This window comes from Canis lupus, chromosome 5 (genome assembly GCF_011100685.1).
Source record: "Canis lupus familiaris isolate Mischka breed German Shepherd chromosome 5, alternate assembly UU_Cfam_GSD_1.0, whole genome shotgun sequence".
Classification (NCBI taxonomy): domain Eukaryota; kingdom Metazoa; phylum Chordata; class Mammalia; order Carnivora; family Canidae; genus Canis; species Canis lupus.
In genome coordinates this window covers 79,355,808-79,379,688 of record NC_049226.1, presented here as the reverse complement: position 1 = coordinate 79,379,688, position 23,881 = coordinate 79,355,808, and the positions used below count along the sequence as shown (strand labels likewise).

Genomic DNA, 23,881 nt, shown 5'->3' with positions numbered 1-23,881 from the left:
TGCAGCTTTTTTAAGTTCAATGTCAATAGCTAGTTAGGAGAGGGCAGGCGGGTCAGGGCTTAGGACTCCGAACCGTCCTTGACGTTTCTCTCTAGACTGATGTGCTGTTTGCATCAGCCCAAAAAAAAAAAAAAAAAAATCCCCTCTTAACTATCTGAGAAAAGATCAGAACAGGAAAATGTCAGTTTGAGAGCTAAAAGAATTCTGATAAGAATGAACTGGAAACGAGAGAAAGAATGGAAGAAATGCTGTCACTCTAAGAAGTCTTTAATTTAATGTTTTTAGACAAATATGTTCCCCGCTGAGTGTGTACGTGTGTGTGTGTGTGTGTGTGTTTCTCACACACAAGTCTTCCATCCCTCCACCGCTTTTCCAAATGCTCTTCTTGAGAGAAAGGGCTGTCTATTTTGACTTGATTTGATTTGATTTTTACGGTCTTTCCACAACCTTTCAAAGCTCTGGAAGGGTCAACCTCTCTGGCCTGAAAGCTGTGAGCACATTCACTCCCACAGAATTTCTTCTAAGCCCTGGGACAGTTTCCACTTTCAGAAGTATCCATACATATTTTTAGAGTTAGAGAGATAATTTAAATTCTCAAGCTTAATTGAACCGACAGAGTGCCGAGCGGAGCGCTACAGATGGAAACACTTTCCTGGTGTGACGACCTCTGAGTTCAAATTTAATACCTACATAATAAAGGCTTGAAGATAATATAATGGGCATTGTTTCTCTTGCCCCCCCCCCCTTATTATTAGAGGAAATGGCGGGGTGTTTTTAAATACAGGCTACACGAAACATCAAGAAGTGACCCCCATTAAAAGAGATATTTTTCATGAAGAAAAGGCCGAGTCTTTGATGAATAAAACACTCAGTAGGAGTTAAGTGTTCTTCTGAATGAGAAAAGAAAAAAGTTTTCTGGAAACCAAGGAGCTGCCTGGTTTACCAACAAAGTGTTTATTGAGTACCTCACTCTGCACCTGGCATTCTCCTGGACATTTTGTAGCATCGCAGCTAATCCCATAATAATCCTAAGAGGTGGATATTACTACCCGCACTTTCCTGTTGAGGAGAAAGAGACGAAGTAAGAGTGGGTTTGCCCAGGGTCACACAGAAACGGTGTGAAAGACTCCGGGTGCCAACCTCTAAGTACGGGACATCTCCCGTAACTACTGCGCTTGTTTGTGTTTTTTATTCATTTTGTCAGGACGCCTTACACGTCCTGTATTCAGCTATTTGTAATAAGTTACAAACGTTCTTTAGAGCAATTTTTTCAAATTTAACTGGGCGTTCTGTACTTTTATTTGCTAAATCTGGCACCCCTAACATCTGGGTCTCATGATCCCAAATCCAGAGGTTTCCCCCTTCTTTCACACAAAAGGAATGTTTGGTTGGTTGTTTTGTTTTGTTTTTTTTTTTTCCTGGACATTTCATGAAACAAGCAATATTTACAATAGGTTTGGTGTATAGTAGTTAAGAGTGTGGACTCTTGAGTCAGTCAATTAGTTCCAAATTCTCACTCTGCCACTTGCAAGCAGTGGGACTTTGGCAAGCTTCTCAACCTCCCTGAGCCTTGGGTTGCCTATGGGTAAAATGAGATCAAGAGTAGTGCCAACCTCATAAGGTTGTGTGGAGAGTTTTCTTTCTTAAAATTTTTATTTATTCATTTGAGAGAGAGAGAGAGAGAGAGAGAGAGAGCGCGCGCTTGAGACAACACAAGCGATGGAGAGGGAGAAGCAGGCTGCCCGTTGAGCGGGGAGTTTTTATGCGAGGTTCAATCCCAGGACCCTGGGATCATGACCTGAGCCAAAGGCAGATGCTTAACCGACTGAACCACCCAGACACCTCAGGTTGTGTGGAGATTTAAAAAGAGAATGTGTGTAATAAAATAATTAACTCGGTTCTTGGCACATGGTAGGCATTCAAGAAATATTAGCTCTCACCTATGCCCTCAAAGTCATTCTACGATGGCCCTTCCAAAGCAGAGCTCTGTTCATCCCCTTGCTTTAAGACACTCCTTCATATAGACAGTACGGATTCCTCAGCCTTATAATATTTCACGTGTACTGGCTCCACCAAACTTCCCGGTCCTATTTCCAGCTTCTACACATAGGAGATAGTGTTTGTCAGGATAACTTGTTGAATATAACTCTGAATTTAATTAAGGAAACAACTACATTTTCAGGTTTAAGTGTGAATTCTTCTCCCAAATGAGATTCAACGAGTCCTTGGGCCTCCTTGTCCGCATAGGTGGCTATCAGTTTTGAATTCAAGATGCCAGAGAGCCTAGGATACTCTGAGCAAGAACGCCACACTGGAGGGGCCAGAACGCTAGAGAAAGTGCCTGTAGGAAGACTTTTGTCAGGCAGAGACTCCAGGTTTTGCTCTCCAGCACCCTGGGGCTCACCACCAGCCCCTCCCTCTGACCAAGCCCATTTGAGATGATTCCCTACTTGAGTCACATCGCCTCCTGGCTTAGAAGCAACCAGGCCATAAACACCAAGGAGGAATTTTACTGGCCCATCCCCAGCTTGCCCTTTTATTGTCTGGCATTTCCTGTACCTTCTCTCGAAATTGACAAAAGTATCTTCTACAAAACCCGCGTTTGGTTTTCCGGGCTCAGATTTACGTTATCCGTGAAGGCTTCCTACATAGCTGCATCCTCTCCTTTCACGCTTGCCGGCTTGGCTCCGGGTTCCCCCTGTAAGGCTGAGACAGGCGGGGTCAGCCGCTGTGTGGCCACTTCCATCGCTGACCCGGGAGACACTGAGAAACCCCTAGTCCCTGCTGGCACCGCCGTCCACATGGCGTCCCATGCCCAGGACCGGAGGGCAGGGGATCAGGTGGGAGGTGAAGTCAGAGAGGAGGGTGGAAAACAACCCGAAGGAGCCGGCCTTCCCCTGCGAGAGAAAAGAAGCAGTAGGCCAAAGGCTTGCCTTAGTGAACACCAAGGATACAAAACAGGCCTCTTTATAGACACATGACCTGCATCCCCGAGGCCCTGCTCTTTACGGATTCATGCACTGGCATAAGTTCTAAATTGCTGCCAGTTTCACAACTGTTTTTAATTTAAAGGCCTTCAGGCCATGATATTCCAGGGCAGGGAGAGCTTTTTCGGCAGGCAGAGCAGAAGAACGAGATCAGAGCGCCCCCACGGTTTGCGACAGCCCACTTCGCCTCCTCCAGCCTCGGAAATCCTAGTTAATTTCTCTCCGTTTCCAGAACGTACTTCCATTTGGAGATAAGCACACATGCTGGAAACCATTCAGCGGAGGCTCACGGGGGCAGAGCAGTCAAGCGTAGCAGCTATAAACATAACTTCCTTTAAGGAAAAAAAAATAAAATAAAATAAAAAGGACGTCTCAGAGTCTTCCAGAACTTAAGACAGTGTGTGACGTCTGAACTGTAACATCAACCATCTCTGGAGGCTGATGGAAAGAGATGGGCTCAGTGACACCCCCGGACAAGGAGTTCACTCAGGCAGGGAATGCTTGACAAATCCCTTCAGGGAGGAAAAAACAAAGGAACACTCACCTCACTTTACAGTAACCCAGTTGCGAAAGAATGGGAGAGTGAGCCAGGATAATTATACAGGCATTTTATTATCCACTGCTGCCTTTTAAAAGGCAAAGTATGAACTTCTAAATGCTCTTTTGGGATCTTCTCCACTTTTCGTCTTCCCAGTTTCAAGGAACAGGCCAGAAGAATCCGGACCTTGTCCAGCCTGTTCTGGACCTTTGTGCCATTTAGAAAAGGCTACTCCCTCTGCAGGGACAATGAGAAAAGAATGCCCCAGTTGATAGACAAAAGCCCATGGGCTGCATGTTTGAGTGACCAACTTCTCCGGTGTATGAAGAAAAAGTTCCATCTCCCTCCAGGTGGACATCCCTCTGTGACAGGGCACATGGCACGGCAGCTTGGCAGATAGAATGTCGGCTGATTTCAGCCTGCAGTTGCCCCTCAGAGGGGCACCCTGATGAAATCCACGCAACACCCAACCACGCAAATGGGAATTATACCCCCAGCACACTTCCGTCATTTATTGACATCACCTAGATGATCGTCTCCCTCCTCCCAATCATCAAAGCCTGTTTATCCCACAACATTTTTTGCCCAGTTCCCTCTGAGTGATGACTGCATATTCACAGCCAATGGCACAAAAGGAAAGAAATGAAAATTGGCTTAGAAGGGCAAAATTTAACTCCAAGACCATTCGTAGATAACGGAGGCAGCGGTATTGTTAAAGAGCCCTCACGCAGGTGCCCCCTATCCATCATACACAGACGTGCACTGCCACTTATCAGAGCACGGTGGTTTGGGGAGATGGTCACACTCCCACAGGCAGAGCTGACAAACAGAAGTTCACAAGGCTCTGGAAACTGGGACCTTGCTTTAAATCCTGCCTTCTACAAATTGTTCTAGACATTCCCAAAGGAATTTCTCCTACTCAAGAAGAACACCATATAGAAAGAAGCACAGTGACATGGACCACATAATACAGCTGGAGAGACCAGGATGGCAGAGCAAAGCTCTGGCTCTCCCTGGGAACACCAGCATTGGCACACCAGAAAGGGTAGGCAAGGTAGATGGGCATGGAAAGCTTCCTGGCAACAGTTACCAGCCCCCAGCCCCCCTGTGCAGGTGGGCTTCATGCCCACTCTTGTCTCCTATGTCCTTCCTTCAGCATCTGTGACCTCAGGACCCCTGCTGGCAGGCAGGGCACTCAGCCCAGGTGTTCCATATCCTTCTAGTGAGTCTAGACCAGACTTGAGAGCAAAAGCAAAAAAGAAGAAGAAGAAATAAGAATGAAATAATAGGATCCCTTGTGAATGGATCTAAGTCCTGAATCTCTTCCCAACATGCCTTTAAATTTTCCCTACAAATATTTGGATCTGTGCAGAGCAAGTCTGATTTCGTAGAGAAACTTGCTCTCTCGATGACCCCTGGGTCCAAGAGTTGGCTGGAAACAGAAATGACTGGCCAAAGCCTGGATGGATTCAGCTGGGCTCAGTCCCTGAAGGCTTTGTTCTTCAATCTGTTTATACAGTTTCCCGTAGGAGTCTGTAATTTTAATCAGTAAATATCTCCCTTGATTTATCACCTTCTATTGACATAGTGGTAATTCAAGCAGTGGAACTAAAGCTGGGCCTGCTGTGTGTTTTTTCCCCTCATTGTGCCCGGCCTCTGTTTGATTTTTCTCAGTCCTCTTAGGTAATTGGTCCGCCTCTAACACTCTCTGTATGACCGGCTGTGGTCAGGGGTCAGTGGGCTCCCCCTTCCGAAGAGCAGGATGTTCTAACCAATCACGATACAGCCCCATCTTGAGTTTGCTAAAACCAGATCAGACAAACCACAGACTGATAGGACCCAGTGGATTTCATTTTAAAAGTAGAAATCCAAGATGCTTATAAAGAACTGTTATTCTCTCTAGCTCCAGAGACAGTTTGGAGACTTACTCTACTGATTTAGTATCTCTGAGTTGAGCAGAGAGATCCTCCTTCCTAAACGTTTTGGAGCTGCCAGTTTCCACATGAGCAGATTGATCCCTCTGTAAACATGCCATTGGGTAAGGCCTGGTACTCGTTCTGCTGTTTATTCAAGTGTTTATTTATTTAGCATTGGTACCGATGGAGTGGTAAAATTCACTGGGCACCCATATCCTGATCTCAGTATCACACTTAATCAAAAATGATCTCCTTGATGGCCAAGGTAAAGAAATGAGGACTTGATTTTTAATCAAGTCCTTGAATCAGGTAGATTCAAAGCTGGCTTGATATGCTCCAAGGTTCTGTGCTAAGCTGCTTGTGTTTGGAGGTGGCCTAGAACCACAAAGAAGGTCTCAATGTTGGAGAACAGGGTCTAGATTTCCAGAATATTTCCATGAACTGAATTGATGGGCTGAAATTTGAAAGATACAATCGATGTAAAGTTTTGAACTTTGGTTCCAAAAACTAAATGCCAGGGCACCAAACAAGGGCAATCTGTTTAAGCATAAGTTTTGTGAGACTGTGTTAGTAGTTTTGAGGTCCACAAGCTCAGTATATTTACTGTATGTCCCTCGGCTGCCAAAAGTACCAATAAAATCAGACTGTGTTGGTATGAGAATGGTTCCCTTTAATCATTTCATTAGACTTGACTTTCATTGAAGTTTTTCATCTTTTTATTTCCTATAATAACTAGAACATTGCCTCATATCACAGAAGCTTATTTAAGTATCATATGGATGGACGGATGAATGGATGGATGGAGGACGGACAGGTAACAAGGGAAGAAAGAGATCCATTGGTCAACACCTATCTTAAAATTGTGTCCAGTTTTCAATGCCATGTTAAAGGATGGACATGAATAAAGTATAATGTGTCAAAAGAAGAAATGTCCAGATAGTGAAGAGTTTGAGAATCATGACATAGGTGAAAGAATTAAGAAAGCTGGTACATTTAATCTGAAATAGGAGAAGGCAAAGGGATCTTTGGGTGAAAGAACACTGGGAAAGGGAGAGAAAAATTATCCAGATTTAGAATTTTGAAAGCTGATGTGTAGGAGAGGGATCAAAATAATATCCATTGCCTCAGAGAACAAAGCTAGAAGCACATGGTAGAAGCTATAGAGAAACAGTAGATCTCAGCTTAGCACAAGGAAGAAATCTTTACCAGTTAGAAGGGTTTTTGGTACCTACGGGGAAATGGTCTGATTCTACTGATGGGTCTTTCTCTTTCTCACTTACAGTATCATACACAGCCCCTGCCTGGAGCAGCTCCTCCACTAAGATGCCTTTACAACTAATTGTCAATAGTCCTTTCTCAATGCTTTATTTAATAGTGCTTTGTGTTAAATTTAGTTTATATGTCTGTCTCCTTCACTAAGTTATAAATTCCTTGAGAACAAGGCTGTTGCCTTTCATATTCTTTATACGTAATAGACACTCAATCAACATTTACTTCATTTGTCGAATTAAATAGGACTTGGCAGCCTCTTTGATTCAAGACTAATACCAAAAAATTCGTTTGGTTTAGTCTGAGATCTGTGGAAGCACAGACTCTGGAATGGTAATATAGCAATGTTGGCTCTCCTCCAAGGTTCTGTGTATTTGGGGGAAGTGATCATCTGTGAATCTACTTTTCCCATCTTTAAAGTAGGGAGACCTGTAAATTCTAGAAAATTCATTGCAGTAAAACCCATTTATCTACTTCCCATCCAAACCTATATAAACCAGTGAAGTCTTTTACATATAATGGAAGAGATCTTTATTTTCTTCTTCTCTTAAAGCAGTTAATAGCTCTTCAGTCTTTTCCTAATAACTCAAATCACTGAATGGTTTAGTCTGGAAGGATATGCAGATTTCACCTTCAGATCGTATTAAAGGAACAGAGTGCCTCAAATGTGCTGATAGACTTGCTTTCACGACTGAGTCACAGTGATGGTACAGATGGAGGTGGGGCCAAGGATGAAATGATGAAGGCAGCTATCCTTATGCTTATTCTCTTAGATGAAAAGAAAAGCTCTGATGCAAGCCCTGGGCTATTTCTCATGATTACATCATTGCCTTCATATTGTATTAGATTCCAGGGTGGGGCTGGACCAGCACTTCAATGAGAAGACCTTTCTTGAAGCTTAGCACTTATCAATCCTACAGTCCATCACACTGCCACATTCTTTCCCAAAGGTGGCAGCATTCTGGTGAATGGGAAAGTAAAATGATTTCCAGAGAAGTAATTAGCAAAGTGCACAGAAGCTTAAGGAGGGAAAAAAAAAGGACAGGCTATCAATCAATAAATAATAAAAAATTCAGTCGAGGGCATTTTCCATCCTGGTGTTCTTGATTATGAGAGAGAGAGAGGGAGAGAGAGAGAGAGAGATTCATGAGGACAGGTCAGGTTACCTCTTCTCAGCTCATACTAAGCTCAGCTTCCATATATACAGTGTATACACAGAGTGAGTGGCGATAAAGATAAAAGATGGGAACTATAATTTCACCTCTACCTGGTTTCCTACCATCCTTCTGGGCTTTCAGGTGGGGCTGCAAGATCCCTGATCATAGATGTTTGTGAAGTAATTGCATAGACATTGATCTCTTAATGGCAGAAAATGAGTTAATTCATCCCAAACCCTTCTAACTTGGCAGATAAGGAGTTATTAGTCATCAAACTCACTCTGCGCATTATATATTCTATTATTTATCATTTACATATAAATGAAAGCATGAGCCTTTCACAGAAGAAACTGGCTTACAAGTAAGAGAAAAAGAGTAGAGCGATAGAGGAAGGATGGAGCAGCCCCTGGATGATTCAGAGAATTTCCAACTCCAAGAGACCAGAGTCAATAGTGGCAAGAGGAGGAGAGAATAAATAAATATAGGATTTGGAGAGGAGAGGGTGGCCCAGGAAAAACATGATGGGTTGGGAGGAGTGGTTCTGGTATTAAAAGAGGAAAGGAGAGGAGCTCGACTGATTCATTTATGCATTTATTCCGCAGATGTTTCTCGTGCTTGATAAGAATATGTAGTCATAACCCTGCCCTCAGGTAAACAAATCACATGTAATTGCCAGCTGGAAAAAGTGCTAGGAAGGAAACAAATAGAATGTTCCAGTACAAAATCACGGGATTGGGGGAGAAGGAGTAGGACCCTATTTAAATAGACTGATCAGAGATCTCTAAGGAGTTTGCATTTCAAGTCAGGTCTGAAGGATAAGAAAGCACCAGCCACACAGAGAGAAAAAGGTGAGTACCAGAGGCTTTTGTGAAGGGAAGTCCTTGGCAAATTCAAGGAAGCAAACTGTGAATGGCATTTCCATTTATTGAGTGCCTATCGAGGACAGACCCTGGTCCAGGTGCTTCATGTGTGTGAAAGCCTCTATTTCTCTCAGTCCTTTACATAGGTGTTGTTGCAACTCCCGCTGTACCAGTGAGGAAGATGGGGGGCTAGTGTTTCTGCAGTAGAGGGCCGAGAGGGATGGCTCAATAGCAAGTGGGAGAAGTAGACAGGGATCTGCAGTTTCCAGCAGAGACGCGCAATTCCTCTGATTTGGGTTTTTAAACCGCCCCTCTGGCCTCTCATCGATGAGTAGACAGAAAGAGGCAAGACAGGACCTGGAGGGACCACTTGGAAGGTGTTTCAGTCTCCAGGCAAGACTAGAGGTGGCTGGGCCAGGAGGGTGGCAGAGGAGATGGCGGGAAGTGGTGCATTCGAGGCATGTTTTGGCCGCATTGAGATTTGAGAGGCAGCCAAGCAATGAGGACACAGAAAGAAAACACATGGACTCAAACCTAATCCCAGCTGCCTTCTACTATGAAAGACAGGGAGGGAACCAAGAGAGTGTTGAGAAATAGACTCCTTGAAATTGGAAGACTTTCAGGCCCCGGACCAGGATCCTGCCGCGCTGTCAGTATAAAACTTAAATACCCATCGCCTGCATGTTGCGGTTTGGCTGCCCTAATTTCTCTCATGTTTTTTTGTTAAATGGATAACACACACACATACGCACACACGTCCCTCCTGATCCACTAAGCATTGAGAAAGAGTCAACAAGAAAGGTTTCCTTCTGGAACCAGAGAAGTCTCCACGCAGAGAAGTGAGACCAGCTATTCAGAAACTGCAGTTAGAAAAAAAAAAAAAAAAAAAAAAAAAACGGAAAAACAAAAGAGACCAAGAAGACTAAACCGCGTAGACAGCTCACCTGGGGAAAACAGGTCTCGCTAACCTCAAGCCAATCATTAACCCTGTCCAAGGCCATCGGGACACTCACTCGCTCGGGAATTTTAGGAGCCTGGAAACTAAGAGCAAAGTTTATTTTCAGAACAAGGCCTGAAGAAGGAAGCAAAGGATAAACAGAGACCAAATGTTTTAATGATTTGAAATGGTTTCCACCCAAACACCGTTCCCCAAATCTTAAAAGAACAGAGGTCGGGGAGGACCGCTGGGGAGCACTGTCCGTCAGCTCTGTGCCGGGCAGCCTGCAGGGGCCCCATGCTCTCCCTGCCACAACACTTCTTCACTGGCAATGGCTGGGGGTACCTGGAGGCCAGTTTGTGACTTGGCCAGGGCCGGGCATTGAAGCCTGGTGAGTTTTCCGGGCGGCCATCTGGAACCGTCCTGGCTGCAGAACGGTAGCCACAGTCGGCTCTCCAGGGACCGCCTCTGACTTTCATGCGATACAGTTCTTCATCTGGGTTTTATAGAGAACAGGGGTCTTGACCCCGGAATGGGAGAGAGCACAGCCTTGTTAGCACCCTGTCCGGGGAGAACTGGAAGGATGAATGTGGGGAGGAGGGGGCCCCGGGCAGGCCGAGGCGCGCAGGCCCTCCAGCCGGCCCTCGGCTCCCGCGGGCTCCCAAAGCGCGTGGCTCCGGACCAGGAACCCACTCTGGGCACCTCGGGGAGGGCGGGCGCAGAGGACAAAGGTGTCGGGAAAAATAACTGCTAATATGATCAAATGTGAGTGGATACGACAGGCCGCAGCCCATCGAAGATCTCAGGAAACACAGCTCGGAAAAAGTACAAAAGTCCTTCAGTGTGAGGTAATGAGGCGCGTCTAATTATATTTAAGAAAGAAACAGCAAGAAATGCTTTCAAAGCCTTCCCCCTCTTTCTTCCCCCCGCGAACCAGTCCAAATCCCAAACGGAGGGACACCGTCATTTCAGAGAAAGTGAGGAATTTCTGAGAGCATCACGGGAAACAAGGTTGTGATTTTCCCAGAACTGAGAAAAACTATCACACAAACCTTCCCCTGGCCCTCCTCTCCCCTCCCCCAAAAAGCTCCCATCAGGAACCAGCAGGGGGAGGAAGAAAAAAAAAAAAAAAAACACACAGGCGGCCCCACCATGAGAAATCAAGGCAGTTGAAATGACATTTGACACCGCCAGGCCACAGCTGAAGAACAAGGGAAAAGTTTTAGGGTGACTGTCACTGACCCATAGTCTCTCACTCCTAACCTTGCTTTCCAACATATGTTTCTCATTTCCTTGCTTATAGCTGGTCCAAGCTAATGATATGTGTTTTGGCCGGGATCCCGTGCTTGGCATACAGCCGGTCTTGTTCTCATTGTCCGGGCTACTTACAGAAACCTCTTTCTCTGTCTCTTTCTCTCTCTCAAAAAACCGGCTTGAAAGAACAGTAAATATGCAAAACAGCCCCGCGCTCTATACAGCTACCATCTTGAACATGGCCCCCTCTACCCTAACACACCCCACAATAAAGGCCTGAAGAGACTGCCCACGGGTGAGGGGTACGTTCAACACAAAAGCAGTGGAAATTCAAACAAATTGGCCCATTAGAGTCTCACACGGCTATAAATACAGCTCGGCGCGGGCTATTTTGAGGCATGGTGGCATGGGAAAGTTCTGCCTGGAATCTTGAGTTTGTCAGAGGAGACGGATCTCTCCCAAGACATGGGAAGAAGACGAAGCACGCAGCAGACAGGGAGGAAGGAGGGCATCGGATCTGGTCAGCTCCAGGGCAAGGTTAGCATCAGATGAGGAGACTTGGCCAGGCCTCCCCGCCTCCCCCGGCCCGTTCTCCAGCGCCACTGGCCTTGCCATTGGAGGTTTGGGCTCTGGTGTCACTCAGAGTGTCCATAACCTCTAAAAAAGCTGAACATGCCCTTTTGCTCCTCAGAGGTCAATGGACCATTTCACTCTTCCTGAAAGACCGGGCAGGCGAGAGGAGGAGGGGTGGGAACGAGAGCAGCCTAGCTAGTCTGGGCAGGCCCCAGGCTGCAACCAGCATCTCTGGCTGACCACAAGGGAATCCTGGGGACGCCATTTTTTTGCTGGTCAGACCCCAAAGTGTGGCACCCGGTACATTTATACTATGAAATTAGAGCAGACGTGTGGATTTTAGGACATTGGGACCCTTACTGAGCCTTAGCAAAATATGCAGGCAGAGAATGCATATGCAAATATGGAGAGCTGCTTCACATTTCCCCTCGGGTGTGTCAACAGATGGCAATTAACTGCTAGCAGTTAGGAATGAGTAAACACAGAAAACACGGATATTTCTGCATTGTGTACCTGCCCGCTTTGGGGGAACACAGATTCCTCGGATCCCTCGCCGTGCAGTCCCTCTGCTGGGTCTGCTGTACTGTCCTTATTTTTAGTGGACCCGGTATCTGTTTCTGTTCAGAAAGCATACCCAGGATGACTTTGGATTTTTTCACTTATTTAATAAGACTGAGCACCTGCTGTATACCAAGCACTGTCCGAGGCATGCGGTCGCACAGCCTGGGGGATGCATTTGATCTGTCCCCGACCCTAGTGCAGTTTTCTTAACTGCACATCCCACTTTGCCCAGGACAGCTCAGTTTATCTCTGTTGTCCCCTCTGTTGTGTAATTATTAATAGCGCTTCTTTTCATTCTCCAAGTGTCCCAGTTTGGATGATAAATCATATGGTTACTCGATCTACAGTCCCTTTTTTAAAAGTGCTTTTTTTGGTATGAAATCTAATACACAGAGAGAAAAGTGCAAAAATATAGCATCCTCTATTTCTGAGGCTCTTTGTAACTTGCAAAAGTCAAGAGAGGGTTCCCAAATTATCAAGACAATGGCTTCAGCAGATTAAATTTTAATTAGTTCAAGAACAGGCTCCACTACATTCTGGGCTTGAGTCCTCACCACAGGCTGAAGTTGGTTCTGCCCTCCCAGACATTGCCTGCTCTGGATTTTCCTTGTGGCATCTGAAACCTCACAGGGACTGCCACCACGCACGGGGACAGCTGGGGCATGCGAGGGCACTTGTCCCTGTACAGGCTAGAAAGGAAGAGCCATTCGGGTTACCATGACAACACTCTTTCCTGAAAATCTCTGACTGACACTTCCTGGGGAGACAGGAAGTAAGGACAGGAAGACACCGAGGTCACTCTCTTCCCATGTCCAGTGCTCCCACCTCCCGGACTTGTCTGATATATGACCTCTTCTAGCTGAGTCTTCTCCTGTTCCCATCAGCAAAGCTGTCCTGGGGGCGAAGGCAGCCCACTGCTTCTGTCCTTCCCTTCTTCACCACTAGCCGGTGGAACCTCCCACGTAGCTCAGTAAGAAGCTCTATAGAAGTAACTAGATGCTCCAGAAAGCCACAGAGCTGATTCCAAAGTAAAAGATGAAAATTTGGGGGCACCTGGGTGGCTCAGTGGTTGAGCCTCTGCCTTTGGCTGGGATCGAGTCCCCACATTAGGCACCCCACAGGCAACCTGCTTCTCCCTCTGCCTGTGTCTCTGCCTCTCTCTCTCTGTCTCTCATGAATAAATAAAATCTTCAAAAATAAATATTTTTTGGACAATCTGCACTTTCATAATCCATGTGACGACATGTAATAATCATTCAACAAATGTTATTGGGTGCCCACTGTGTCAGGCCTTGTGCTAAAGATTGGATGTAGGGTATTGACCAAAATGGGCACGGTCTCTGCTATCATGGAGCTTACAGTATCTCGAGGGAGACAGACATTAAAGGGATAATCCCGCAATAAATGCATAACCACGGATTGTAGTAAGGATGACAAAGGAAAGGTACAGAGTATAAGAGAAAGTCCAAGGGGACCCAACTTACAGTTGAGTGAACCAGGGAAAGCCCCCCTAATAAGGCAACTTTAATCTAGGACTTAAATGAATAGGAAGTAGGTAAAGAAGTCCATTGATATCAAAAGCCCATGAGTCACCACGGTATTAAGCCTAACTTTCATATTTTACTGAAATAGGTCACTTCAAGATCAGAAGAGCTTTGGGATGCCTGGGTGGCTCAGTCAGTTGAGCATCCGACTCTTGATTTTGGCTCAGGACATGACCTTAGGCTCATGGGATATAGCCCCCACTCCTCAAGCTCAGTAGAGAGTCTACTTGTCTCCCTCTCCTTCAGCCCCTCCCCACAGCTCATGGTCTCGCTCTCTCTCTCTCTCTCTCTCTCCCTGAAATAAATAAAGTAAACCTGAAAACCTGAAAAGGAAAAGGGATTAGAAGTGTTTTGTGGGTATGTCTTTCAAACCTACAGATTTATAACCTGCACCACAAATAAGACAAGGAGGTAATAGTAGATCACTTCTAGGTTCTTAGTTAATTGTTTGAAAAGCTATAGGTGAGGTATTTGAAATTTAGAAAGTGCTCAGAGCATGGCATTCATCTCCCTGGAGCTTTTTTAGCAAATGTGGGGTCTCTCATATATGAATCCCCAACACCTAGCATGATTCAAAGTAGATTTACATAGTAAGTGCTCAATATACATTGAATGAAGGAAGGAATCCAGGAACAAACGAAATAACTTTTATAGGATGTCTTCTGTGAACCAGGCACTAGGCCAGATATTTTCACAAATATTCTCTAATCTCAACACCATAACATGATTGCACCTTTCTCGAGGCTAGGATTCTAACGTGCTGAACTGAACAATAGCTCTGAAAATAATGATAAAATATGACCCTAATGAAGTTTGGAGAAGCAGATGAGGGAGAAAGTGCTTTTCGGGAGCATTTTGAAATAGCAAGGGAAGATGCAAGCCAATGAAATGAAAAGGCACAAATGCTCCAAAGAGTCACGGAAGTGAGACCAGAAGGCTCTCATGGGAGGATGTGAGGCAGGATGGGCAGCAATGCTAAAACCCACAGAACAGTCTGGGCCCCTGCAACAGTCTGCAGAATGTTTTGTCGGTAGAGATGATGCAATTGGAGTGTGTTGTCCTTGAGACAAACAGTAAACATGCCCTCAAAAGTCTGGGTGGCGGATTGTGTTTGTAGAGAACAGAGAGAAATGAATTTGGGCTCGGTGGAACATTTAAGCGCAGAGAAGCTTCAGAAACAATAATGTTATAAGGCTAGCAGTTATGGGGCAGGTGGTCATAGGGCCATTTTCTGAAACAAATGTAATAAAGGGAAGTGTGAAGTAAAAAGTAGCTCTGAATCTCACTGGTTTGAGAAAGGACATTGAAAAAAGAAGAAAACTAAACACAGAATTTTATATTTTAAGGGGTTCCTCTAGTCTAAAAGAGACAAGTCTTATAGTGAATGATTCAGACAGGAGAGTGTAAACAAAGGCAGGAGTTTATGCTATCAAAGATGGGAATGGGAAACATAGAATCATCTTAGGCCCAGAAATCTCTACATTTAAAAACCATCCACAATAAATTGGGGATGAATGGAAAAAGGAAATGTCTGAATAGGTTCAAGGGGGTTGGAAAAAACCCAAAGGCAGAAATGATTGCCCCTTGTAGGGGGCTCTGCTTTTCCAGAGGATTTTCTGCAGAAATGGACCTGAGCTTAAACTTGGTGCTCTGTTCGGCTGAATCCCGGCAGTTCTGCGGGATGGTGACAAGTTCTATAATTGTCCCAGCTTTATTGTTTTTCCTCCACAAACCTATTTGTGAAAGTGCCATAAAATCGTCTTACCCAAAGCTCTCAGTTTCAGGAAATATGATACACCGCAGATCAGAGGAAATTAATATTTTTTTTTTATTTCGCAGCGTCTGGGCCCAAGTTCAGCACTGAAATGGTTAAAATATCAGCACATTTCACTGGTCTTGGGTTACTCATAAACATTCAGCAAAGCAATTTCACTCAATCGCACATATTAACTGCTTAAGTTCTTCTCTCCGAGGATGTGGGCTGTTATTTTATGCCAAAAGTCCTGTAATTAAGTTTGACATAAGCGCATGGATTAAATATGTGGTTGGGGCGGGGGGCGAGGAGTGGAAGGTTTTCTCCCCTCGCCGTCTTGCCATATGGAGACTGTAACCAAATAATGTGCAAAAATTTTTAAGAGAATTTCCAATCTTATTACTCACTGTTGTTTATCAGGTAAGTCACAAGGCCAATGCACTTACAAAACCAGTTTTTCTTTTCCCCAATCTGGCAATAAGAACAACACAACAGTATTCTTAAAACAGCCCCTGGCCCTCATAGTACAGTCTTTATAAGGCAGACCACAGGACAGCTACTAAAACCCCTCTGATGGGCAAGCAACTGTGGCTGTCGTTTGGAGCTAATTTGTCGGACTGATCATCCAGGCATCTATTTTGAAAGCGGAGACCATGATGAGGGTGTGATGCATCGCATTGCTTTGTCAGTGATGGGAAGGCCTGCACCATTCAGATGCACTTCATGCTGTGGGGATTTATATCATGTCCAGAGTCTCCCTGTCCAAAGGGTCCTCAGGTGACTCTGAAAAGGCCCAAATCACTTAAGCAGCATAATAACAAATTTACTTTCAATTTCTGGCCATATTCATGAAGGTTACTTGTGGTTTGAGATATGAATGCCCTTATTCCTCCTTTCCTAAAAACAGCTGAAAAGAGTTTTTTGAAATGTTGGAAAGAGAAAACATCCTTCTTGAGTCCCCCCGCGCCCCCCCCCCACATCGGAGGGAGCGCCCAAGAGATTACCCCGAAAAAGGAAGTTAAGCGGCAGGCTACCTCCTACCTTCCATCCTGTTAGACTTGCTCTAGTGCTCTTACCCAATTCTGGATCTTTCCCTTCACTGGTTGAACTGAGTTCGCTACCTTCTTGGTGGCTTCGTCCTGCTATACCTTCTTTAAAGTGTCAAAGCACATCATCCAAATCACTGCCACCCTCAAGTTCTTTATACCTCACCATCGCTCTGAAGAGTCTCATCGTAACTGTTCCCAGTTACCTTCTGCTGTGTCCGTATAACTCAGCCCTGAATCTTCTCCTTTCGGAAGGCCACCGTCTGAGCTTCTCAGAACATTGGAAACCCCATAAATCCCCATGTTGTGCTAACTTCTCGAGTGGACTTCTGACCATTTTAGTGTGTCCATTTTTATTTTATAATAGGTGGCACAAGCTGAGAACAGTGTTGAGATAAAGCCTTGATATTTGCTACAGAGGAGTGAGAATAATTTACTTAGGTTCAGCACAACCCTCTGTATTCCCCGTAATTTGAAGGAATATCTACAATATCATTCAAAAGCCCATCCCAAACCCTTCAGGGATGTTCTTGTTTCTTAGTTTATCTTCCTCATTTTATAACTTATATTTCTGCTCATTAAATTACATAAGCCTGTTACTAGGTCCACAGCCTTAATGTATTCCAGGCATTCTGAATTGTACTGTACTCTTCTGTATTATCCCCCCAATCTGGTACAAAATAGAATTACCTTCGACTCTACTATCCGTGTTATTGTTGGAAATTGTCTGATTCTCTTAAATGGTTTTCACTTTTTCTTTGATATCTTTGGTAGTTCTTTTTTATTCTCAAACCTTACTCTCTGGAGGAGCCAGTTCATAAGACTTGTCTAAGAGAGCTGATGAAATGTGCACCCATGTCCTGGAGCTGGGCTGCCTCGGTCATGATGGGTGGGGGGAAAAGACAGAGTGGATTGCCCCTCCCTGAGTCTGGTCTGATGACTTGAAATTAATGGGACTGACCCAAGGCACTCTGAGGGAGATGGGCGCATTCCACTTTCTAACCATGTCTGGTTGCATTCTCCATGGACCCGTCTGCCACTGTCTTCTATCAGTATCTTATTCCTCCATAACAACTCCAAAAAGAAGGGAAAGCCAGGCAAGGGTACAAGACTGGGCACCAGGTGGAGTGTGGCTGGGGCTGCGTGAGACTGCCCTGAGTGGGACATGTGTGGTATGTGAAGAACCCAGGAGCCCCAGCAGAGTTGTACAGTTCTTCTCAGAGGCCTGTTGAAAACCTTCTGCACTTGAGCCTTTCTCATCTGTGTCTCCAAGTAAGAATCTAACTCCATTTTTCCTCTTAGATGCTATCAGGTCTTGCCTCCAGGCTGGGATAATTCTAGCATGGATCATGTATTCCTCCTGCATTCCCTGTCTTCCCTCTGATGTACCCATGGGACTGAGAATCTATTGGGGATGTTTGAGGTCTGTGCTCACAGCTTTCTAAATCTGGCAGTTGCCCCACTGAAGAGGATGGTCATTTTCTCTGCAGTTGATGCATAGTGTTTTTTCAGTTCCAGTCTTCTTGAGTATGATTCGAAATTACACACCCCCATGCTTGTAAAGGAGTCGTGGAACCTAACAGTGCAGTGAATAAGAATGCAAGCTCTGAGGCCCGACCACCTGGGGTCAAATCCAAGCTCTGACATTTATTAGCTGTCCGACCTCAAGCATGTTAACTTAACCCTGGTGACTCATTTGCCTTATGCATATCACAGGGAATAATAGAACATTCCTCATGGGGTCTTTGTGAGGATTAAGCACATAAGGGGTTAATGAGAGAGCCTGGCCCATGGAGAGCCTTCAGTAGGTGTTGGCTATCTTCCAAATATTCCAAGTAATGTCAGCTACATTGTTTTTGGTTTGAGATGAACTGGTCCTTCAAAGACCTAAGATATTCAAGCTCTCGAGAGGATGAATGCTGAACACATCCCTGTCTTCAGGTTGTACTTTTCTTGACAGCATTTAAATATAACCTTTCGTCAAAACTAACAGTCAACCCATGACTCAACCTCTCAAAGCCTCGTATTATTTAAGGACATGAGGACTCAGGAAATGGAAACACCAATGCAAAAATTAATACAAGAATTTAATTTCAAAATGCTTATTGTTTCCTCTGCTGGATATAGATACAAATTACAGTTCTCATATGGGTTTCCCATAGAGGCCAGAAGCTTGCTAGAGTTTCAGGGTAAACCAGCAGCTCTGCAACCTCCAGCAAGAGCTTCATCCAGACTCCTGACCCTTAGCTGCCACACTGGGGTGATTCACTGTGCCATGCCTACCTCACAAGGCTGTTCCAAGCAAGAGAGTAAAAACATTTGGAAATATAATCGTTGTTATGAGACACATAGTTTCTATTAAATAATGTATCTTAAAATCAATAATACCATTTTTTAAAACTTATGTATTTATATTCATGCAGAATATTGCAACATACTCTGGAGGACTGCCTTTCTCCCATCTCATTGTCCAGGTGTCCTTTTCTAATGCCCAAAGTAAGCCTCACTTCTAAAAAGTCACCCTGCACATAGACATACAAATGCAACATTACATTTTCTCTCTTTTGAACTATTAGCTCACTACTGTCATTTTCACTTGCTTTGGTACTTAATTATCTATTCCAGGAGTCAGAGGGCTTTTCTCTAAAGGTCCGGATAGCAAATATTTTAGCCCTTGTGATCCATACTATCTCTGTCATAACCACTTAACTCTGCTATTGTAACACAACAGCACTGTAGACAATATATAAATGAATGGGCATGACTGTTTTCCAATAAAGCTTTATTTACAAAAACAGGTACGACCCATGAACCATAGTTTGCAACTTCTAATTAATAGCCTGAGTTGTTGTTGAACATTTTTATTTGTGCCTCTGTAGTCTACCCAACTGGACTGTCAGAACCTCAAGGACAAGAGTCTTAATTAGGTGTTTGTAATGCCCCACTTCCCATTTCTCCTGAGCCTAGCACCTGGTTCAGTACATACCTGTTGGATTAAACTATCTCATGGGAAAATTGTATACTTATTGTGAGTGAATTAACTTAGGCAATCAAGCCATGCTGAAAGCCCTAAAGAGTTAAATCAGGGAAAAGAGAAATGTTGTCCCTATGGAAGGAGAGACAGCCATCTGCACGTCAAACATATGACTGTAAGAGAAATGTTGCCCACTGATCACTGTCAGATCCTGAAGGAAAAGCTATGGAAAACACCTGAAGACCACATGTTCCTGGAATTTGAGCTCTGTGCATGAATAATGTCATAGAAGACCCAGAATATGGGTAGCCTGACTCTTTCCTAAGGACATAGTTGTAACTCTGAATTTACAGACAGTCACTATTCTTTGAAGGTAACTCTTTTATTATTATCCATAAACTTAGAATAATAATAACAACTTCACTGTTGTTTCCCATATAGATTTATCTGAAAATAAATATTTTTATTTGTGGAAATATGATACTTCAGCGGCAGGGAGAATAGTGGTTAAGAAGAGCAGGACCTAGAGTTACATCTCACTCAAACCTATGAGCCTTTGAGTAAGTCACTTAACCTCTCTAAGCTTCAGTACTTCCTTCTGAAATGGGAATCTGGAGAGGGTTAAATGAAACGACATATATGAAGAACTTAGTATAGGGCTCAGGACTGAGTGAATACTCAGTAATTATTAGCATCTAGTAATAGCAATAGTAGTAGCAGTCAAAATCACAAGACTCAACGATATTTCTTTAAACACAAACATGTGGCCTAAGGATTCCATTCCTAAGCACACCCAAGAGAATTGAAAACTTATATGCACAGTAAAAAATCCATATACAGAGAAACCTGTACAGGAATGTTGATAGCAGCATTATTCATAATAGCCGAAGAATGGAAACAACCAAATGTGCAACAACAGTCAAATGGATAAACAAAATGTGGTATATCCATACAATGAAATATTATTTGGCCATTAAAAAAAAAAAAAACAATGGAGTGCTGATGCACACTACAACATGGATGAGCCTGGCAAACATCATGTTAAGTAAAAGAAGCAAGTCACAAAAGACCACATTTGTGTATATAAGTTCATTTATATGAAGTGTCTAGAATAGGCAAATAGGTAGTACAGAAAGTAGATCAGTGGTTGCTGGGGGCTGGGGATGGGTGTGATGTCAGGGTGAATGTGGAATGACTGATAATAGGAATGGAGTTTCGGGGGAAGGAATGATGAAAATATTCATGGGGTGCCTAAGTGGCTCAGTCAGTTAAGCATCTGCCTTCAGCTCAGGTCAGGATCCTGGAGTTCCAGAACTGAGCCCCAAGTCCAGCTCCCTGCTCAGCAGGAAGTCTGCTTCTCCCTCTGCCTTTTACCCCATCTCGTGCACTCTCTCTCTCTCTCTCTCTCTGAAATAAATAAATAAAATCTTTTTTTAAAACTCCAAAAATAAATAATGGTTATTGTTGAGCAACCAAAAATAAATAATGGTTATTGTTGAACAACCCTGTGAAATACTAAAACCACCTTAAAAGGATAAATTTTATGGTCTGTAAATTATATCTCAAAGAAACTCTTTTTATTTTTTTTTTAATTTTTTTTAAATGTTTATTTATTTATGATAGTCACAGAGAGAGAAAGAGAGAGAGGCAGAGACCCAGGCAGAGGGAGAAGCAGGCTCCATGCACCGGAAGCCCGATGTGGGATTCGATCCCGGGTCTCCAGGATCGTGGCCTGGGCCAAAGGCAGGCGCCAAACCGCTGTGCCACCCAGGGATCCCAAAGAAACTCTTTTTAAAAAACATTTTAAAAAAGTAAATTAACTATCCTCACAAAAAGCAATCTGTAATATATAACTTTTTTCCCCTTGATATGAGCCAGAAGTTTATAGTTTAAGAATTCTACACACACAAAAAATGTGTCATGTGCAGATAGATTTTAAAAGCAGATTACTTATGGGGCACCTGGGTGGCACAATCAGTTGAGTGTCTAACTCTCGGCCCGGCTCAGATTGTGATCTCAGGGTGGTGAGATGAAGCCCCACATAGGGCTCCGCACTCAGCACAGAATCTGCTTGAGTTGCTCTCCCTCTGCCCCTCCCCCTGCTTATGCTCCAGCATGCTCTCTGTCTCTAAAATAAATCAATAAATGTAAAGAAAATAAAGGCATTTTAGCTATTAAGTTCGTACATCCATGATGTTTAAATGTACTCATCAAGGATGTGTATACATAATCTTCATTTATAAACTCCAGTTAGTTGTAAGAATCACTCAGTCAGGTCACCTGGGTGGCTCAGCTGGTTAAGCATCTGCCTTACTCGGGTCATGATCTCAGGGTCCTGGGATCAAGCCCTATGTTGAGCTCCCTGCTCAGCAAGAAGTTTGTTCTCCCTCTCCCTCTGCTCCCCACCCCCAAACACACTCATGCTGTCTCTCTCTCTTTCTTAAATAAAATAAATACATAAAAATCCAAAAAGAAAGAAAGAAAGGATCAGTCAAATTCAATAACTGTGTTGAGAACCTACTGTGGGCTGTACATTAACTAGGACATAGAGACATAGGGGAGAATAAGATCCTAGGATCATGAACATTTATGGTTCCGTAGGTCTCTTTGCACATCACACCAAACAGGGTGATTTCATCTCATTCCGCTTTTCTGTAGTTTCTGTATCATAAGAACAATTGCATTTTTTCTAAATAGCCATCATATTACCCTCTTAAATCTGCCCTTTCACATCCTTCTCCTCAGGGGAGGTCACCCCCATCCCCGGTTGAAGAATCATCATTCTGGATTCTAGAAGTTTCAATGAGTTCAGAATCCCTTAGTTTTACAAAAAGAGGTAAGGAGACTACCAGGCCATGTATGGGTTATATTTTTTCACTTGGGGACCTGCAGTAAATGAGAGATTCTCAGACTTTTATGAACCTAAGAATCCCCCAGGAACCCCAGGCAGGTTCCTGGGCCTCAGCTACAGAAAGGCAAATTCAAGAGGTTCGAGGAGGAGACCAGGAGACAGAATATTTAGCAAGTACCCAAGTCACTCTGATGCAAGAAGGCATGAACCACACTTTGAGAAATGTCACGCTCAATGTTGGAAACCAGTGAAAGCATTGCCAGATGTTTACTGTGCACCAAACTTAAACACGCACATTCTAGGCACTTTGGGTGATACGAAGACATAGAGTCTCCACAAGGAGCACATAACCAGGTCTGGAAGACCTGAAGGACACAAGCATGATAACTGACTGCCTGCTGGACATGATCTATAACAAATGAGTGGCCAAGCCCCTCGAGGCTGTAAGAATTCAGAAGAGCACCACAGCCCCATGGGCCCCAGTGGCTGAAGACCCTTACAGAGGAGAGAGCTTACTTAAGCCTAACCATAAAAGGTAACTGAGATTGTAAAGAGGTGAATAGAAGGATCTGATGCAGACAATGGGGGAAATTTGTCTCAGAGAAGTTGGCCATAGTATGTTTACGTGAGGAATAAAAAGAAGCCCCATGGTAAAGCAGAGTGAGGTCAGATTCTGGAAGGCCCTAAATGCTTTTCCAAGGGACAGGGATTTTACCCATTGTGGATAGGGACCTACTTTCAAACAAGAAAGTGGCAAGCTGAGATCAGGGCTATGAAAGGCTTCATCCAATAGTAAGTCACTGTGAGCATTTTCAGAATGAAGTGACACATAAATAATGAAGTAATAGCAGGACAGAAGTAGAATCCAGAATGGACTGAAACAAGGGAAGACTAGAGATGAGAGAATTGTTTGGAGGGTCTAGGTTTAATCCCCACAAATAGCTTCCCCCCCTCCCAAACAGCCAGAATTCCTATTATACTTAAAAGGGAAAAGCAATGTTGATATTATTTCTTTCTTACACTCACAATAAGAGAGATGTTACTTGAAAGATGCAATCCAGGGCTCCTGGGTGGCTCAGCAGTTGAGCCTCTGCCTTTGGCAGTGATTGCAGGGTCCTAGGATCAAGTCCCACTTCAGGCTCTCCATGGAGAGCCCGATTCTCCCTCTACCCATATCTTTGCCTCTCTGTGTATGTCTCTCATGAACAAATAAATAATATCTTAAAAAAAAAAGAAAGATGCAATTAGGAAGTAAGATGAGAATAGCAATAATAAAGGACACAACGATGGAAGAAAGGATTTATTTAACCAGCCTCGGAGACAGAAAACAATGCCTGGAAGGTGAGACAGAGAAAGGCATGGAAAGCCATGTCTTCTCATCCTTAGGACCTCGCTCATGAGAGCTGGGAGGAGCAGCATAGCTTCCCAGGAAAATGGTCCACAAACACGAGAAGCAACCTTCGCAAATGACCACAATGACTACTCAGGAAAACTTGGTAAGACTCTTAATCAGAAAGGGAGAGCTGTCATTGTGTAATAGTTAATAATCCTAAATCCAAACAATGCCTTGTGTTTAAGGAACTATGTCCTTTGCAATAAAGCTTACAAGAGAAAAATAACAAGGCACTTGGTTCAGGTCTGTTACACAGCTTTTGCCATGT

The 23,881-nt window shown here is 43.9% G+C and overlaps 1 long non-coding RNA gene across 35 annotated transcripts in view; it reads left to right on the top strand.

The window, feature by feature from the left end:
* LOC111096046 overlaps nucleotides 1-23,881 on the top strand; it is a 267,063-nt gene that overhangs the window by 176,791 nt on the left and 66,391 nt on the right. For 24 of the 35 annotated variants that reach the window (XR_005360162.1, XR_005360168.1, XR_005360163.1 and 21 more), the window contains one exon: nucleotides 22,115-22,205. The exons of 6 other annotated variants lie outside the window; for them this stretch is intronic. This is a non-coding gene — a long non-coding RNA (uncharacterized LOC111096046). 5 more of the 35 variants (XR_005360172.1, XR_005360180.1, XR_005360182.1 and 2 more) reach the window with 5 other exon arrangements.